Raw genomic sequence first — 19208 nt, 5'->3', positions numbered from 1 at the left:
AGCAAAAATTAGGTTAGAAATGAGGAAAAACTCACTTTCATTACTGCGGTTAAGGCCATATAAGCATTCCCCTATGGCAACATGGAAAATCCATTATTGAGCACTTTTTTTGCTTTAGGTGCCCTTTACTGGTCATGTTTTAATGTGAAAACACTGTATTTACAAATTTAAAGCCAAATATATCACCTTTTGTGAAAATTTAAAGATTTAGGATTTTTGACATGTGATCAAGAAAAAGGGGGAGGCATGTCAGAAATAAATTTTTAAAAATAGACCAATTTCTCAGAAAATGATTACTTTTAAAACTATTTCTTCATTAATATTGTTAAAAAACAAGTTGTGATTGATATTTTTTATTTGAAAAGTCAGAAAAAGTTCTTTGCAAATATTTAATGCATTTCAGTATGGTAGAATATTTTCACTTTTTTGCTCGCACAACTTGGTTACCCTATATTTAAAAATCAAATATTTAAAAAAGTGCTTGTCACATTTCACTGAAACTTTGCAAATGCATTCAGTATGTGTGTAGGAAGATACCTGTATAGTTATTTATTTTTTCTAAGACAAAAAGTGACTCTTTAGATAAAGCCATGGCAAAATGAAAAGTTTCTTGAAATAGCTTTAAACTACTTGAAGATCTTGTTAACTTTGCCATGAGAGGAATACACTACAAAAATCCTTCAAAATATGCATTTTTTTAAGTTATAGGTCCAAATTATGGAAAATTGGTCTTTTTGGCTGATTTTTATGTCCTATCTTGTAAAAAGTGTAGAAAATTTAGTAAAAATATCAAATATTAAACTTTGAGGGCTATATTTACCTAAATATGGTAGTAATAAGCACTTGAAATCAAGTTTTGTGTAGATTTGAGCAAAAATTAGGTTAGAAATGAGGAAAAACTCACTTTCATTACTGCGGTTAAGGCCATATAAGCATTCCCCTATGGCAACATGGAAAATCCATTATTGAGCACTTTTTTTGCTTTAGGTGCCCTTTACTGGTCATGTTTTAATGTGAAAACACTGTATTTACAAATTTAAAGCCAAATATATCACCTTTTGTGAAAATTTAAAGATTTAGGATTTTTGACATGTGATCAAGAAAAAGGGGGAGGCATGTCAGAAATAAATTTTTAAAAATAGACCAATTTCTCAGAAAATGATTACTTTTAAAACTATTTCTTCATTAATATTGTTAAAAAACAAGTTGTGATTGATATTTTTTATTTGAAAAGTCAGAAAAAGTTCTTTGCAAATATTTAATGCATTTCAGTATGGTAGAATATTTTCACTTTTTTGCTCGCACAACTTGGTTACCCTATATTTAAAAATCAAATATTTAAAAAAGTGCTTGTCACATTTCACTGAAACTTTGCAAATGCATTCAGTATGTGTGTAGGAAGATACCTGTATAGTTATTTATTTTTTCTAAGACAAAAAGTGACTCTTTAGGTTACAGACCACCAATTCAACCAATGAGCATTTGGAACGTACGCAAAAATAGTCCTACGCAGAAATTACCCCTGTTCCTCATAGTGCTGTGAAAAAAGTTCTCATCTTATTTAAAAAATTGAAACAGTTTCTGAAAGGAAAAACATTTCTGTACATTTTATAGGTGCATTTTGCTTCTTGTGATGTGAAGCCTAATCTCCATAATGATTTTTAAATATACCCCTATCTTGTGAAAACACTTGGATTTCCCATGCTATTTATAGACCCTTCACTTCCGGTGACCAGTACTGCACTGCAAGTCTGCTAACCCCACATGCCATTCTGAGGATTGTGAGCTGACATATGTAGAATCATGCTGATATATAGTCATCTGCAGGTTAAAGTTAAGGTAAAGTCCAGAGAAGCCATTGAATATTGTGAAATTAGCATAGAAGCCTATGGGAAGTGGAATTAGTGGTTTTTAGCCTTAAGATAAAGCCATGGCAAAATGAAAAGTTTCTTGAAATAGCTTTAAACTACTTGAAGATCTTGTTAACTTTGCCATGAGAGGAATACACTACAAAAATCCTTCAAAATATGCATTTTTTTAAGTTATAGGTCCAAATTATGGAAAATTGGTCTTTTTGGCTGATTTTTATGTCCTATCTTGTAAAAAGTGTAGAAAATTTAGTAAAAATATCAAATATTAAACTTTGAGGGCTATATTTACCTAAATATGGTAGTAATAAGCACTTGAAATCAAGTTTTGTGTAGATTTGAGCAAAAATTAGGTTAGAAATGAGGAAAAACTCACTTTCATTACTGCGGTTAAGGCCATATAAGCATTCCCCTATGGCAACATGGAAAATCCATTATTGAGCACTTTTTTTGCTTTAGGTGCCCTTTACTGGTCATGTTTTAATGTGAAAACACTGTATTTACAAATTTAAAGCCAAATATATCACCTTTTGTGAAAATTTAAAGATTTAGGATTTTTGACATGTGATCAAGAAAAAGGGGGAGGCATGTCAGAAATAAATTTTTAAAAATAGACCAATTTCTCAGAAAATGATTACTTTTAAAACTATTTCTTCATTAATATTGTTAAAAAACAAGTTGTGATTGATATTTTTTATTTGAAAAGTCAGAAAAAGTTCTTTGCAAATATTTAATGCATTTCAGTATGGTAGAATATTTTCACTTTTTTGCTCGCACAACTTGGTTACCCTATATTTAAAAATCAAATATTTAAAAAAGTGCTTGTCACATTTCACTGAAACTTTGCAAATGCATTCAGTATGTGTGTAGGAAGATACCTGTATAGTTATTTATTTTTTCTAAGACAAAAAGTGACTCTTTAGGTTACAGACCACCAATTCAACCAATGAGCATTTGGAACGTACGCAAAAATAGTCCTACGCAGAAATTACCCCTGTTCCTCATAGTGCTGTGAAAAAAGTTCTCATCTTATTTAAAAAATTGAAACAGTTTCTGAAAGGAAAAACATTTCTGTACATTTTATAGGTGCATTTTGCTTCTTGTGATGTGAAGCCTAATCTCCATAATGATTTTTAAATATACCCCTATCTTGTGAAAACACTTGGATTTCCCATGCTATTTATAGACCCTTCACTTCCGGTGACCAGTACTGCACTGCAAGTCTGCTAACCCCACATGCCATTCTGAGGATTGTGAGCTGACATATGTAGAATCATGCTGATATATAGTCATCTGCAGGTTAAAGTTAAGGTAAAGTCCAGAGAAGCCATTGAATATTGTGAAATTAGCATAGAAGCCTATGGGAAGTGGAATTAGTGGTTTTTAGCCTTAAGATAAAGCCATGGCAAAATGAAAAGTTTCTTGAAATAGCTTTAAACTACTTGAAGATCTTGTTAACTTTGCCATGAGAGGAATACACTACAAAAATCCTTCAAAATATGCATTTTTTTAAGTTATAGGTCCAAATTATGGAAAATTGGTCTTTTTGGCTGATTTTTATGTCCTATCTTGTAAAAAGTGTAGAAAATTTAGTAAAAATATCAAATATTAAACTTTGAGGGCTATATTTACCTAAATATGGTAGTAATAAGCACTTGAAATCAAGTTTTGTGTAGATTTGAGCAAAAATTAGGTTAGAAATGAGGAAAAACTCACTTTCATTACTGCGGTTAAGGCCATATAAGCATTCCCCTATGGCAACATGGAAAATCCATTATTGAGCACTTTTTTTGCTTTAGGTGCCCTTTACTGGTCATGTTTTAATGTGAAAACACTGTATTTACAAATTTAAAGCCAAATATATCACCTTTTGTGAAAATTTAAAGATTTAGGATTTTTGACATGTGATCAAGAAAAAGGGGGAGGCATGTCAGAAATAAATTTTTAAAAATAGACCAATTTCTCAGAAAATGATTACTTTTAAAACTATTTCTTCATTAATATTGTTAAAAAACAAGTTGTGATTGATATTTTTTATTTGAAAAGTCAGAAAAAGTTCTTTGCAAATATTTAATGCATTTCAGTATGGTAGAATATTTTCACTTTTTTGCTCGCACAACTTGGTTACCCTATATTTAAAAATCAAATATTTAAAAAAGTGCTTGTCACATTTCACTGAAACTTTGCAAATGCATTCAGTATGTGTGTAGGAAGATACCTGTATAGTTATTTATTTTTTCTAAGACAAAAAGTGACTCTTTAGGTTACAGACCACCAATTCAACCAATGAGCATTTGGAACGTACGCAAAAATAGTCCTACGCAGAAATTACCCCTGTTCCTCATAGTGCTGTGAAAAAAGTTCTCATCTTATTTAAAAAATTGAAACAGTTTCTGAAAGGAAAAACATTTCTGTACATTTTATAGGTGCATTTTGCTTCTTGTGATGTGAAGCCTAATCTCCATAATGATTTTTAAATATACCCCTATCTTGTGAAAACACTTGGATTTCCCATGCTATTTATAGACCCTTCACTTCCGGTGACCAGTACTGCACTGCAAGTCTGCTAACCCCACATGCCATTCTGAGGATTGTGAGCTGACATATGTAGAATCATGCTGATATATAGTCATCTGCAGGTTAAAGTTAAGGTAAAGTCCAGAGAAGCCATTGAATATTGTGAAATTAGCATAGAAGCCTATGGGAAGTGGAATTAGTGGTTTTTAGCCTTAAGATAAAGCCATGGCAAAATGAAAAGTTTCTTGAAATAGCTTTAAACTACTTGAAGATCTTGTTAACTTTGCCATGAGAGGAATACACTACAAAAATCCTTCAAAATATGCATTTTTTTAAGTTATAGGTCCAAATTATGGAAAATTGGTCTTTTTGGCTGATTTTTATGTCCTATCTTGTAAAAAGTGTAGAAAATTTAGTAAAAATATCAAATATTAAACTTTGAGGGCTATATTTACCTAAATATGGTAGTAATAAGCACTTGAAATCAAGTTTTGTGTAGATTTGAGCAAAAATTAGGTTAGAAATGAGGAAAAACTCACTTTCATTACTGCGGTTAAGGCCATATAAGCATTCCCCTATGGCAACATGGAAAATCCATTATTGAGCACTTTTTTTGCTTTAGGTGCCCTTTACTGGTCATGTTTTAATGTGAAAACACTGTATTTACAAATTTAAAGCCAAATATATCACCTTTTGTGAAAATTTAAAGATTTAGGATTTTTGACATGTGATCAAGAAAAAGGGGGAGGCATGTCAGAAATAAATTTTTAAAAATAGACCAATTTCTCAGAAAATGATTACTTTTAAAACTATTTCTTCATTAATATTGTTAAAAAACAAGTTGTGATTGATATTTTTTATTTGAAAAGTCAGAAAAAGTTCTTTGCAAATATTTAATGCATTTCAGTATGGTAGAATATTTTCACTTTTTTGCTCGCACAACTTGGTTACCCTATATTTAAAAATCAAATATTTAAAAAAGTGCTTGTCACATTTCACTGAAACTTTGCAAATGCATTCAGTATGTGTGTAGGAAGATACCTGTATAGTTATTTATTTTTTCTAAGACAAAAAGTGACTCTTTAGGTTACAGACCACCAATTCAACCAATGAGCATTTGGAACGTACGCAAAAATAGTCCTACGCAGAAATTACCCCTGTTCCTCATAGTGCTGTGAAAAAAGTTCTCATCTTATTTAAAAAATTGAAACAGTTTCTGAAAGGAAAAACATTTCTGTACATTTTATAGGTGCATTTTGCTTCTTGTGATGTGAAGCCTAATCTCCATAATGATTTTTAAATATACCCCTATCTTGTGAAAACACTTGGATTTCCCATGCTATTTATAGACCCTTCACTTCCGGTGACCAGTACTGCACTGCAAGTCTGCTAACCCCACATGCCATTCTGAGGATTGTGAGCTGACATATGTAGAATCATGCTGATATATAGTCATCTGCAGGTTAAAGTTAAGGTAAAGTCCAGAGAAGCCATTGAATATTGTGAAATTAGCATAGAAGCCTATGGGAAGTGGAATTAGTGGTTTTTAGCCTTAAGATAAAGCCATGGCAAAATGAAAAGTTTCTTGAAATAGCTTTAAACTACTTGAAGATCTTGTTAACTTTGCCATGAGAGGAATACACTACAAAAATCCTTCAAAATATGCATTTTTTTAAGTTATAGGTCCAAATTATGGAAAATTGGTCTTTTTGGCTGATTTTTATGTCCTATCTTGTAAAAAGTGTAGAAAATTTAGTAAAAATATCAAATATTAAACTTTGAGGGCTATATTTACCTAAATATGGTAGTAATAAGCACTTGAAATCAAGTTTTGTGTAGATTTGAGCAAAAATTAGGTTAGAAATGAGGAAAAACTCACTTTCATTACTGCGGTTAAGGCCATATAAGCATTCCCCTATGGCAACATGGAAAATCCATTATTGAGCACTTTTTTTGCTTTAGGTGCCCTTTACTGGTCATGTTTTAATGTGAAAACACTGTATTTACAAATTTAAAGCCAAATATATCACCTTTTGTGAAAATTTAAAGATTTAGGATTTTTGACATGTGATCAAGAAAAAGGGGGAGGCATGTCAGAAATAAATTTTTAAAAATAGACCAATTTCTCAGAAAATGATTACTTTTAAAACTATTTCTTCATTAATATTGTTAAAAAACAAGTTGTGATTGATATTTTTTATTTGAAAAGTCAGAAAAAGTTCTTTGCAAATATTTAATGCATTTCAGTATGGTAGAATATTTTCACTTTTTTGCTCGCACAACTTGGTTACCCTATATTTAAAAATCAAATATTTAAAAAAGTGCTTGTCACATTTCACTGAAACTTTGCAAATGCATTCAGTATGTGTGTAGGAAGATACCTGTATAGTTATTTATTTTTTCTAAGACAAAAAGTGACTCTTTAGGTTACAGACCACCAATTCAACCAATGAGCATTTGGAACGTACGCAAAAATAGTCCTACGCAGAAATTACCCCTGTTCCTCATAGTGCTGTGAAAAAAGTTCTCATCTTATTTAAAAAATTGAAACAGTTTCTGAAAGGAAAAACATTTCTGTACATTTTATAGGTGCATTTTGCTTCTTGTGATGTGAAGCCTAATCTCCATAATGATTTTTAAATATACCCCTATCTTGTGAAAACACTTGGATTTCCCATGCTATTTATAGACCCTTCACTTCCGGTGACCAGTACTGCACTGCAAGTCTGCTAACCCCACATGCCATTCTGAGGATTGTGAGCTGACATATGTAGAATCATGCTGATATATAGTCATCTGCAGGTTAAAGTTAAGGTAAAGTCCAGAGAAGCCATTGAATATTGTGAAATTAGCATAGAAGCCTATGGGAAGTGGAATTAGTGGTTTTTAGCCTTAAGATAAAGCCATGGCAAAATGAAAAGTTTCTTGAAATAGCTTTAAACTACTTGAAGATCTTGTTAACTTTGCCATGAGAGGAATACACTACAAAAATCCTTCAAAATATGCATTTTTTTAAGTTATAGGTCCAAATTATGGAAAATTGGTCTTTTTGGCTGATTTTTATGTCCTATCTTGTAAAAAGTGTAGAAAATTTAGTAAAAATATCAAATATTAAACTTTGAGGGCTATATTTACCTAAATATGGTAGTAATAAGCACTTGAAATCAAGTTTTGTGTAGATTTGAGCAAAAATTAGGTTAGAAATGAGGAAAAACTCACTTTCATTACTGCGGTTAAGGCCATATAAGCATTCCCCTATGGCAACATGGAAAATCCATTATTGAGCACTTTTTTTGCTTTAGGTGCCCTTTACTGGTCATGTTTTAATGTGAAAACACTGTATTTACAAATTTAAAGCCAAATATATCACCTTTTGTGAAAATTTAAAGATTTAGGATTTTTGACATGTGATCAAGAAAAAGGGGGAGGCATGTCAGAAATAAATTTTTAAAAATAGACCAATTTCTCAGAAAATGATTACTTTTAAAACTATTTCTTCATTAATATTGTTAAAAAACAAGTTGTGATTGATATTTTTTATTTGAAAAGTCAGAAAAAGTTCTTTGCAAATATTTAATGCATTTCAGTATGGTAGAATATTTTCACTTTTTTGCTCGCACAACTTGGTTACCCTATATTTAAAAATCAAATATTTAAAAAAGTGCTTGTCACATTTCACTGAAACTTTGCAAATGCATTCAGTATGTGTGTAGGAAGATACCTGTATAGTTATTTATTTTTTCTAAGACAAAAAGTGACTCTTAAGATAAAGCCATGGCAAAATGAAAAGTTTCTTGAAATAGCTTTAAACTACTTGAAGATCTTGTTAACTTTGCCATGAGAGGAATACACTACAAAAATCCTTCAAAATATGCATTTTTTTAAGTTATAGGTCCAAATTATGGAAAATTGGTCTTTTTGGCTGATTTTTATGTCCTATCTTGTAAAAAGTGTAGAAAATTTAGTAAAAATATCAAATATTAAACTTTGAGGGCTATATTTACCTAAATATGGTAGTAATAAGCACTTGAAATCAAGTTTTGTGTAGATTTGAGCAAAAATTAGGTTAGAAATGAGGAAAAACTCACTTTCATTACTGCGGTTAAGGCCATATAAGCATTCCCCTATGGCAACATGGAAAATCCATTATTGAGCACTTTTTTTGCTTTAGGTGCCCTTTACTGGTCATGTTTTAATGTGAAAACACTGTATTTACAAATTTAAAGCCAAATATATCACCTTTTGTGAAAATTTAAAGATTTAGGATTTTTGACATGTGATCAAGAAAAAGGGGGAGGCATGTCAGAAATAAATTTTTAAAAATAGACCAATTTCTCAGAAAATGATTACTTTTAAAACTATTTCTTCATTAATATTGTTAAAAAACAAGTTGTGATTGATATTTTTTATTTGAAAAGTCAGAAAAAGTTCTTTGCAAATATTTAATGCATTTCAGTATGGTAGAATATTTTCACTTTTTTGCTCGCACAACTTGGTTACCCTATATTTAAAAATCAAATATTTAAAAAAGTGCTTGTCACATTTCACTGAAACTTTGCAAATGCATTCAGTATGTGTGTAGGAAGATACCTGTATAGTTATTTATTTTTTCTAAGACAAAAAGTGACTCTTTAGGTTACAGACCACCAATTCAACCAATGAGCATTTGGAACGTACGCAAAAATAGTCCTACGCAGAAATTACCCCTGTTCCTCATAGTGCTGTGAAAAAAGTTCTCATCTTATTTAAAAAATTGAAACAGTTTCTGAAAGGAAAAACATTTCTGTACATTTTATAGGTGCATTTTGCTTCTTGTGATGTGAAGCCTAATCTCCATAATGATTTTTAAATATACCCCTATCTTGTGAAAACACTTGGATTTCCCATGCTATTTATAGACCCTTCACTTCCGGTGACCAGTACTGCACTGCAAGTCTGCTAACCCCACATGCCATTCTGAGGATTGTGAGCTGACATATGTAGAATCATGCTGATATATAGTCATCTGCAGGTTAAAGTTAAGGTAAAGTCCAGAGAAGCCATTGAATATTGTGAAATTAGCATAGAAGCCTATGGGAAGTGGAATTAGTGGTTTTTAGCCTTAAGATAAAGCCATGGCAAAATGAAAAGTTTCTTGAAATAGCTTTAAACTACTTGAAGATCTTGTTAACTTTGCCATGAGAGGAATACACTACAAAAATCCTTCAAAATATGCATTTTTTTAAGTTATAGGTCCAAATTATGGAAAATTGGTCTTTTTGGCTGATTTTTATGTCCTATCTTGTAAAAAGTGTAGAAAATTTAGTAAAAATATCAAATATTAAACTTTGAGGGCTATATTTACCTAAATATGGTAGTAATAAGCACTTGAAATCAAGTTTTGTGTAGATTTGAGCAAAAATTAGGTTAGAAATGAGGAAAAACTCACTTTCATTACTGCGGTTAAGGCCATATAAGCATTCCCCTATGGCAACATGGAAAATCCATTATTGAGCACTTTTTTTGCTTTAGGTGCCCTTTACTGGTCATGTTTTAATGTGAAAACACTGTATTTACAAATTTAAAGCCAAATATATCACCTTTTGTGAAAATTTAAAGATTTAGGATTTTTGACATGTGATCAAGAAAAAGGGGGAGGCATGTCAGAAATAAATTTTTAAAAATAGACCAATTTCTCAGAAAATGATTACTTTTAAAACTATTTCTTCATTAATATTGTTAAAAAACAAGTTGTGATTGATATTTTTTATTTGAAAAGTCAGAAAAAGTTCTTTGCAAATATTTAATGCATTTCAGTATGGTAGAATATTTTCACTTTTTTGCTCGCACAACTTGGTTACCCTATATTTAAAAATCAAATATTTAAAAAAGTGCTTGTCACATTTCACTGAAACTTTGCAAATGCATTCAGTATGTGTGTAGGAAGATACCTGTATAGTTATTTATTTTTTCTAAGACAAAAAGTGACTCTTTAGGTTACAGACCACCAATTCAACCAATGAGCATTTGGAACGTACGCAAAAATAGTCCTACGCAGAAATTACCCCTGTTCCTCATAGTGCTGTGAAAAAAGTTCTCATCTTATTTAAAAAATTGAAACAGTTTCTGAAAGGAAAAACATTTCTGTACATTTTATAGGTGCATTTTGCTTCTTGTGATGTGAAGCCTAATCTCCATAATGATTTTTAAATATACCCCTATCTTGTGAAAACACTTGGATTTCCCATGCTATTTATAGACCCTTCACTTCCGGTGACCAGTACTGCACTGCAAGTCTGCTAACCCCACATGCCATTCTGAGGATTGTGAGCTGACATATGTAGAATCATGCTGATATATAGTCATCTGCAGGTTAAAGTTAAGGTAAAGTCCAGAGAAGCCATTGAATATTGTGAAATTAGCATAGAAGCCTATGGGAAGTGGAATTAGTGGTTTTTAGCCTTAAGATAAAGCCATGGCAAAATGAAAAGTTTCTTGAAATAGCTTTAAACTACTTGAAGATCTTGTTAACTTTGCCATGAGAGGAATACACTACAAAAATCCTTCAAAATATGCATTTTTTTAAGTTATAGGTCCAAATTATGGAAAATTGGTCTTTTTGGCTGATTTTTATGTCCTATCTTGTAAAAAGTGTAGAAAATTTAGTAAAAATATCAAATATTAAACTTTGAGGGCTATATTTACCTAAATATGGTAGTAATAAGCACTTGAAATCAAGTTTTGTGTAGATTTGAGCAAAAATTAGGTTAGAAATGAGGAAAAACTCACTTTCATTACTGCGGTTAAGGCCATATAAGCATTCCCCTATGGCAACATGGAAAATCCATTATTGAGCACTTTTTTTGCTTTAGGTGCCCTTTACTGGTCATGTTTTAATGTGAAAACACTGTATTTACAAATTTAAAGCCAAATATATCACCTTTTGTGAAAATTTAAAGATTTAGGATTTTTGACATGTGATCAAGAAAAAGGGGGAGGCATGTCAGAAATAAATTTTTAAAAATAGACCAATTTCTCAGAAAATGATTACTTTTAAAACTATTTCTTCATTAATATTGTTAAAAAACAAGTTGTGATTGATATTTTTTATTTGAAAAGTCAGAAAAAGTTCTTTGCAAATATTTAATGCATTTCAGTATGGTAGAATATTTTCACTTTTTTGCTCGCACAACTTGGTTACCCTATATTTAAAAATCAAATATTTAAAAAAGTGCTTGTCACATTTCACTGAAACTTTGCAAATGCATTCAGTATGTGTGTAGGAAGATACCTGTATAGTTATTTATTTTTTCTAAGACAAAAAGTGACTCTTAAGATAAAGCCATGGCAAAATGAAAAGTTTCTTGAAATAGCTTTAAACTACTTGAAGATCTTGTTAACTTTGCCATGAGAGGAATACACTACAAAAATCCTTCAAAATATGCATTTTTTTAAGTTATAGGTCCAAATTATGGAAAATTGGTCTTTTTGGCTGATTTTTATGTCCTATCTTGTAAAAAGTGTAGAAAATTTAGTAAAAATATCAAATATTAAACTTTGAGGGCTATATTTACCTAAATATGGTAGTAATAAGCACTTGAAATCAAGTTTTGTGTAGATTTGAGCAAAAATTAGGTTAGAAATGAGGAAAAACTCACTTTCATTACTGCGGTTAAGGCCATATAAGCATTCCCCTATGGCAACATGGAAAATCCATTATTGAGCACTTTTTTTGCTTTAGGTGCCCTTTACTGGTCATGTTTTAATGTGAAAACACTGTATTTACAAATTTAAAGCCAAATATATCACCTTTTGTGAAAATTTAAAGATTTAGGATTTTTGACATGTGATCAAGAAAAAGGGGGAGGCATGTCAGAAATAAATTTTTAAAAATAGACCAATTTCTCAGAAAATGATTACTTTTAAAACTATTTCTTCATTAATATTGTTAAAAAACAAGTTGTGATTGATATTTTTTATTTGAAAAGTCAGAAAAAGTTCTTTGCAAATATTTAATGCATTTCAGTATGGTAGAATATTTTCACTTTTTTGCTCGCACAACTTGGTTACCCTATATTTAAAAATCAAATATTTAAAAAAGTGCTTGTCACATTTCACTGAAACTTTGCAAATGCATTCAGTATGTGTGTAGGAAGATACCTGTATAGTTATTTATTTTTTCTAAGACAAAAAGTGACTCTTTAAGATAAAGCCATGGCAAAATGAAAAGTTTCTTGAAATAGCTTTAAACTACTTGAAGATCTTGTTAACTTTGCCATGAGAGGAATACACTACAAAAATCCTTCAAAATATGCATTTTTTTAAGTTATAGGTCCAAATTATGGAAAATTGGTCTTTTTGGCTGATTTTTATGTCCTATCTTGTAAAAAGTGTAGAAAATTTAGTAAAAATATCAAATATTAAACTTTGAGGGCTATATTTACCTAAATATGGTAGTAATAAGCACTTGAAATCAAGTTTTGTGTAGATTTGAGCAAAAATTAGGTTAGAAATGAGGAAAAACTCACTTTCATTACTGCGGTTAAGGCCATATAAGCATTCCCCTATGGCAACATGGAAAATCCATTATTGAGCACTTTTTTTGCTTTAGGTGCCCTTTACTGGTCATGTTTTAATGTGAAAACACTGTATTTACAAATTTAAAGCCAAATATATCACCTTTTGTGAAAATTTAAAGATTTAGGATTTTTGACATGTGATCAAGAAAAAGGGGGAGGCATGTCAGAAATAAATTTTTAAAAATAGACCAATTTCTCAGAAAATGATTACTTTTAAAACTATTTCTTCATTAATATTGTTAAAAAACAAGTTGTGATTGATATTTTTTATTTGAAAAGTCAGAAAAAGTTCTTTGCAAATATTTAATGCATTTCAGTATGGTAGAATATTTTCACTTTTTTGCTCGCACAACTTGGTTACCCTATATTTAAAAATCAAATATTTAAAAAAGTGCTTGTCACATTTCACTGAAACTTTGCAAATGCATTCAGTATGTGTGTAGGAAGATACCTGTATAGTTATTTATTTTTTCTAAGACAAAAAGTGACTCTTTAGGTTACAGACCACCAATTCAACCAATGAGCATTTGGAACGTACGCAAAAATAGTCCTACGCAGAAATTACCCCTGTTCCTCATAGTGCTGTGAAAAAAGTTCTCATCTTATTTAAAAAATTGAAACAGTTTCTGAAAGGAAAAACATTTCTGTACATTTTATAGGTGCATTTTGCTTCTTGTGATGTGAAGCCTAATCTCCATAATGATTTTTAAATATACCCCTATCTTGTGAAAACACTTGGATTTCCCATGCTATTTATAGACCCTTCACTTCCGGTGACCAGTACTGCACTGCAAGTCTGCTAACCCCACATGCCATTCTGAGGATTGTGAGCTGACATATGTAGAATCATGCTGATATATAGTCATCTGCAGGTTAAAGTTAAGGTAAAGTCCAGAGAAGCCATTGAATATTGTGAAATTAGCATAGAAGCCTATGGGAAGTGGAATTAGTGGTTTTTAGCCTTAAGATAAAGCCATGGCAAAATGAAAAGTTTCTTGAAATAGCTTTAAACTACTTGAAGATCTTGTTAACTTTGCCATGAGAGGAATACACTACAAAAATCCTTCAAAATATGCATTTTTTTAAGTTATAGGTCCAAATTATGGAAAATTGGTCTTTTTGGCTGATTTTTATGTCCTATCTTGTAAAAAGTGTAGAAAATTTAGTAAAAATATCAAATATTAAACTTTGAGGGCTATATTTACCTAAATATGGTAGTAATAAGCACTTGAAATCAAGTTTTGTGTAGATTTGAGCAAAAATTAGGTTAGAAATGAGGAAAAACTCACTTTCATTACTGCGGTTAAGGCCATATAAGCATTCCCCTATGGCAACATGGAAAATCCATTATTGAGCACTTTTTTTGCTTTAGGTGCCCTTTACTGGTCATGTTTTAATGTGAAAACACTGTATTTACAAATTTAAAGCCAAATATATCACCTTTTGTGAAAATTTAAAGATTTAGGATTTTTGACATGTGATCAAGAAAAAGGGGGAGGCATGTCAGAAATAAATTTTTAAAAATAGACCAATTTCTCAGAAAATGATTACTTTTAAAACTATTTCTTCATTAATATTGTTAAAAAACAAGTTGTGATTGATATTTTTTATTTGAAAAGTCAGAAAAAGTTCTTTGCAAATATTTAATGCATTTCAGTATGGTAGAATATTTTCACTTTTTTGCTCGCACAACTTGGTTACCCTATATTTAAAAATCAAATATTTAAAAAAGTGCTTGTCACATTTCACTGAAACTTTGCAAATGCATTCAGTATGTGTGTAGGAAGATACCTGTATAGTTATTTATTTTTTCTAAGACAAAAAGTGACTCTTAAGATAAAGCCATGGCAAAATGAAAAGTTTCTTGAAATAGCTTTAAACTACTTGAAGATCTTGTTAACTTTGCCATGAGAGGAATACACTACAAAAATCCTTCAAAATATGCATTTTTTTAAGTTATAGGTCCAAATTATGGAAAATTGGTCTTTTTGGCTGATTTTTATGTCCTATCTTGTAAAAAGTGTAGAAAATTTAGTAAAAATATCAAATATTAAACTTTGAGGGCTATATTTACCTAAATATGGTAGTAATAAGCACTTGAAATCAAGTTTTGTGTAGATTTGAGCAAAAATTAGGTTAGAAATGAGGAAAAACTCACTTTCATTACTGCGGTTAAGGCCATATAAGCATTCCCCTATGGCAACATGGAAAATCCATTATTGAGCACTTTTTTTGCTTTAGGTGCCCTTTACTGGTCATGTTTTAATGTGAAAACACTGTATTTACAAATTTAAAGCCAAATATATCACCTTTTGTGAAAATTTAAAGATTTAGGATTTTTGACATGTGATCAAGAAAAAGGGGGAGGCATGTCAGAAATAAATTTTTAAAAATAGACCAATTTCTCAGAAAATGATTACTTTTAAAACTATTTCTTCATTAATATTGTTAAAAAACAAGTTGTGATTGATATTTTTTATTTGAAAAGTCAGAAAAAGTTCTTTGCAAATATTTAATGCATTTCAGTATGGTAGAATATTTTCACTTTTTTGCTCGCACAACTTGGTTACCCTATATTTAAAAATCAAATATTTAAAAAAGTGCTTGTCACATTTCACTGAAACTTTGCAAATGCATTCAGTATGTGTGTAGGAAGATACCTGTATAGTTATTTATTTTTTCTAAGACAAAAAGTGACTCTTAAGATAAAGCCATGGCAAAATGAAAAGTTTCTTGAAATAGCTTTAAACTACTTGAAGATCTTGTTAACTTTGCCATGAGAGGAATACACTACAAAAATCCTTCAAAATATGCATTTTTTTAAGTTATAGGTCCAAATTATGGAAAATTGGTCTTTTTGGCTGATTTTTATGTCCTATCTTGTAAAAAGTGTAGAAAATTTAGTAAAAATATCAAATATTAAACTTTGAGGGCTATATTTACCTAAATATGGTAGTAATAAGCACTTGAAATCAAGTTTTGTGTAGATTTGAGCAAAAATTAGGTTAGAAATGAGGAAAAACTCACTTTCATTACTGCGGTTAAGGCCATATAAGCATTCCCCTATGGCAACATGGAAAATCCATTATTGAGCACTTTTTTTGCTTTAGGTGCCCTTTACTGGTCATGTTTTAATGTGAAAACACTGTATTTACAAATTTAAAGCCAAATATATCACCTTTTGTGAAAATTTAAAGATTTAGGATTTTTGACATGTGATCAAGAAAAAGGGGGAGGCATGTCAGAAATAAATTTTTAAAAATAGACCAATTTCTCAGAAAATGATTACTTTTAAAACTATTTCTTCATTAATATTGTTAAAAAACAAGTTGTGATTGATATTTTTTATTTGAAAAGTCAGAAAAAGTTCTTTGCAAATATTTAATGCATTTCAGTATGGTAGAATATTTTCACTTTTTTGCTCGCACAACTTGGTTACCCTATATTTAAAAATCAAATATTTAAAAAAGTGCTTGTCACATTTCACTGAAACTTTGCAAATGCATTCAGTATGTGTGTAGGAAGATACCTGTATAGTTATTTATTTTTTCTAAGACAAAAAGTGACTCTTTAGGTTACAGACCACCAATTCAACCAATGAGCATTTGGAACGTACGCAAAAATAGTCCTACGCAGAAATTACCCCTGTTCCTCATAGTGCTGTGAAAAAAGTTCTCATCTTATTTAAAAAATTGAAACAGTTTCTGAAAGGAAAAACATTTCTGTACATTTTATAGGTGCATTTTGCTTCTTGTGATGTGAAGCCTAATCTCCATAATGATTTTTAAATATACCCCTATCTTGTGAAAACACTTGGATTTCCCATGCTATTTATAGACCCTTCACTTCCGGTGACCAGTACTGCACTGCAAGTCTGCTAACCCCACATGCCATTCTGAGGATTGTGAGCTGACATATGTAGAATCATGCTGATATATAGTCATCTGCAGGTTAAAGTTAAGGTAAAGTCCAGAGAAGCCATTGAATATTGTGAAATTAGCATAGAAGCCTATGGGAAGTGGAATTAGTGGTTTTTAGCCTTAAGATAAAGCCATGGCAAAATGAAAAGTTTCTTGAAATAGCTTTAAACTACTTGAAGATCTTGTTAACTTTGCCATGAGAGGAATACACTACAAAAATCCTTCAAAATATGCATTTTTTTAAGTTATAGGTCCAAATTATGGAAAATTGGTCTTTTTGGCTGATTTTTATGTCCTATCTTGTAAAAAGTGTAGAAAATTTAGTAAAAATATCAAATATTAAACTTTGAGGGCTATATTTACCTAAATATGGTAGTAATAAGCACTTGAAATCAAGTTTTGTGTAGATTTGAGCAAAAATTAGGTTAGAAATGAGGAAAAACTCACTTTCATTACTGCGGTTAAGGCCATATAAGCATTCCCCTATGGCAACATGGAAAATCCATTATTGAGCACTTTTTTTGCTTTAGGTGCCCTTTACTGGTCATGTTTTAATGTGAAAACACTGTATTTACAAATTTAAAGCCAAATATATCACCTTTTGTGAAAATTTAAAGATTTAGGATTTTTGACATGTGATCAAGAAAAAGGGGGAGGCATGTCAGAAATAAATTTTTAAAAATAGACCAATTTCTCAGAAAATGATTACTTTTAAAACTATTTCTTCATTAATATTGTTAAAAAACAAGTTGTGATTGATATTTTTTATTTGAAAAGTCAGAAAAAGTTCTTTGCAAATATTTAATGCATTTCAGTATGGTAGAATATTTTCACTTTTTTGCTCGCACAACTTGGTTACCCTATATTTAAAAATCAAATATTTAAAAAAGTGCTTGTCACATTTCACTGAAACTTTGCAAATGCATTCAGTATGTGTGTAGGAAGATACCTGTATAGTTATTTATTTTTTCTAAGACAAAAAGTGACTCTTAAGATAAAGCCATGGCAAAATGAAAAGTTTCTTGAAATAGCTTTAAACTACTTGAAGATCTTGTTAACTTTGCCATGAGAGGAATACACTACAAAAATCCTTCAAAATATGCATTTTTTTAAGTTATAGGTCCAAATTATGGAAAATTGGTCTTTTTGGCTGATTTTTATGTCCTATCTTGTAAAAAGTGTAGAAAATTTAGTAAAAATATCAAATATTAAACTTTGAGGGCTATATTTACCTAAATATGGTAGTAATAAGCACTTGAAATCAAGTTTTGTGTAGATTTGAGCAAAAATTAGGTTAGAAATGAGGAAAAACTCACTTTCATTACTGCGGTTAAGGCCATATAAGCATTCCCCTATGGCAACATGGAAAATCCATTATTGAGCACTTTTTTTGCTTTAGGTGCCCTTTACTGGTCATGTTTTAATGTGAAAACACTGTATTTACAAATTTAAAGCCAAATATATCACCTTTTGTGAAAATTTAAAGATTTAGGATTTTTGACATGTGATCAAGAAAAAGGGGGAGGCATGTCAGAAATAAATTTTTAAAAATAGACCAATTTCTCAGAAAATGATTACTTTTAAAACTATTTCTTCATTAATATTGTTAAAAAACAAGTTGTGATTGATATTTTTTATTTGAAAAGTCAGAAAAAGTTCTTTGCAAATATTTAATGCATTTCAGTATGGTAGAATATTTTCACTTTTTTGCTCGCACAACTTGGTTACCCTATATTTAAAAATCAAATATTTAAAAAAGTGCTTGTCACATTTCACTGAAACTTTGCAAATGCATTCAGTATGTGTGTAGGAAGATACCTGTATAGTTATTTATTTTTTCTAAGACAAAAAGTGACTCTTTAAGATAAAGCCATGGCAAAATGAAAAGTTTCTTGAAATAGCTTTAAACTACTTGAAGATCTTGTTAACTTTGCCATGAGAGGAATACACTACAAAAATCCTTCAAAATATGCATTTTTTTAAGTTATAGGTCCAAATTATGGAAAATTGGTCTTTTTGGCTGATTTTTATGTCCTATCTTGTAAAAAGTGTAGAAAATTTAGTAAAAATATCAAATATTAAACTTTGAGGGCTATATTTACCTAAATATGGTAGTAATAAGCACTTGAAATCAAGTTTTGTGTAGATTTGAGCAAAAATTAGGTTAGAAATGAGGAAAAACTCACTTTCATTACTGCGGTTAAGGCCATATAAGCATTCCCCTATGGCAACATGGAAAATCCATTATTGAGCACTTTTTTTGCTTTAGGTGCCCTTTACTGGTCATGTTTTAATGTGAAAACACTGTATTTACAAATTTAAAGCCAAATATATCACCTTTTGTG

Source organism: Perna viridis, chromosome 1, assembly GCF_037379345.1.
Source record: "Perna viridis isolate PV_CMFRI_1.1 ecotype Kerala chromosome 1, ASM3737934v1, whole genome shotgun sequence".
NCBI lineage: Eukaryota > Metazoa > Mollusca > Bivalvia > Mytilida > Mytilidae > Perna > Perna viridis.
This window is presented reverse-complemented; position numbering follows the sequence as displayed.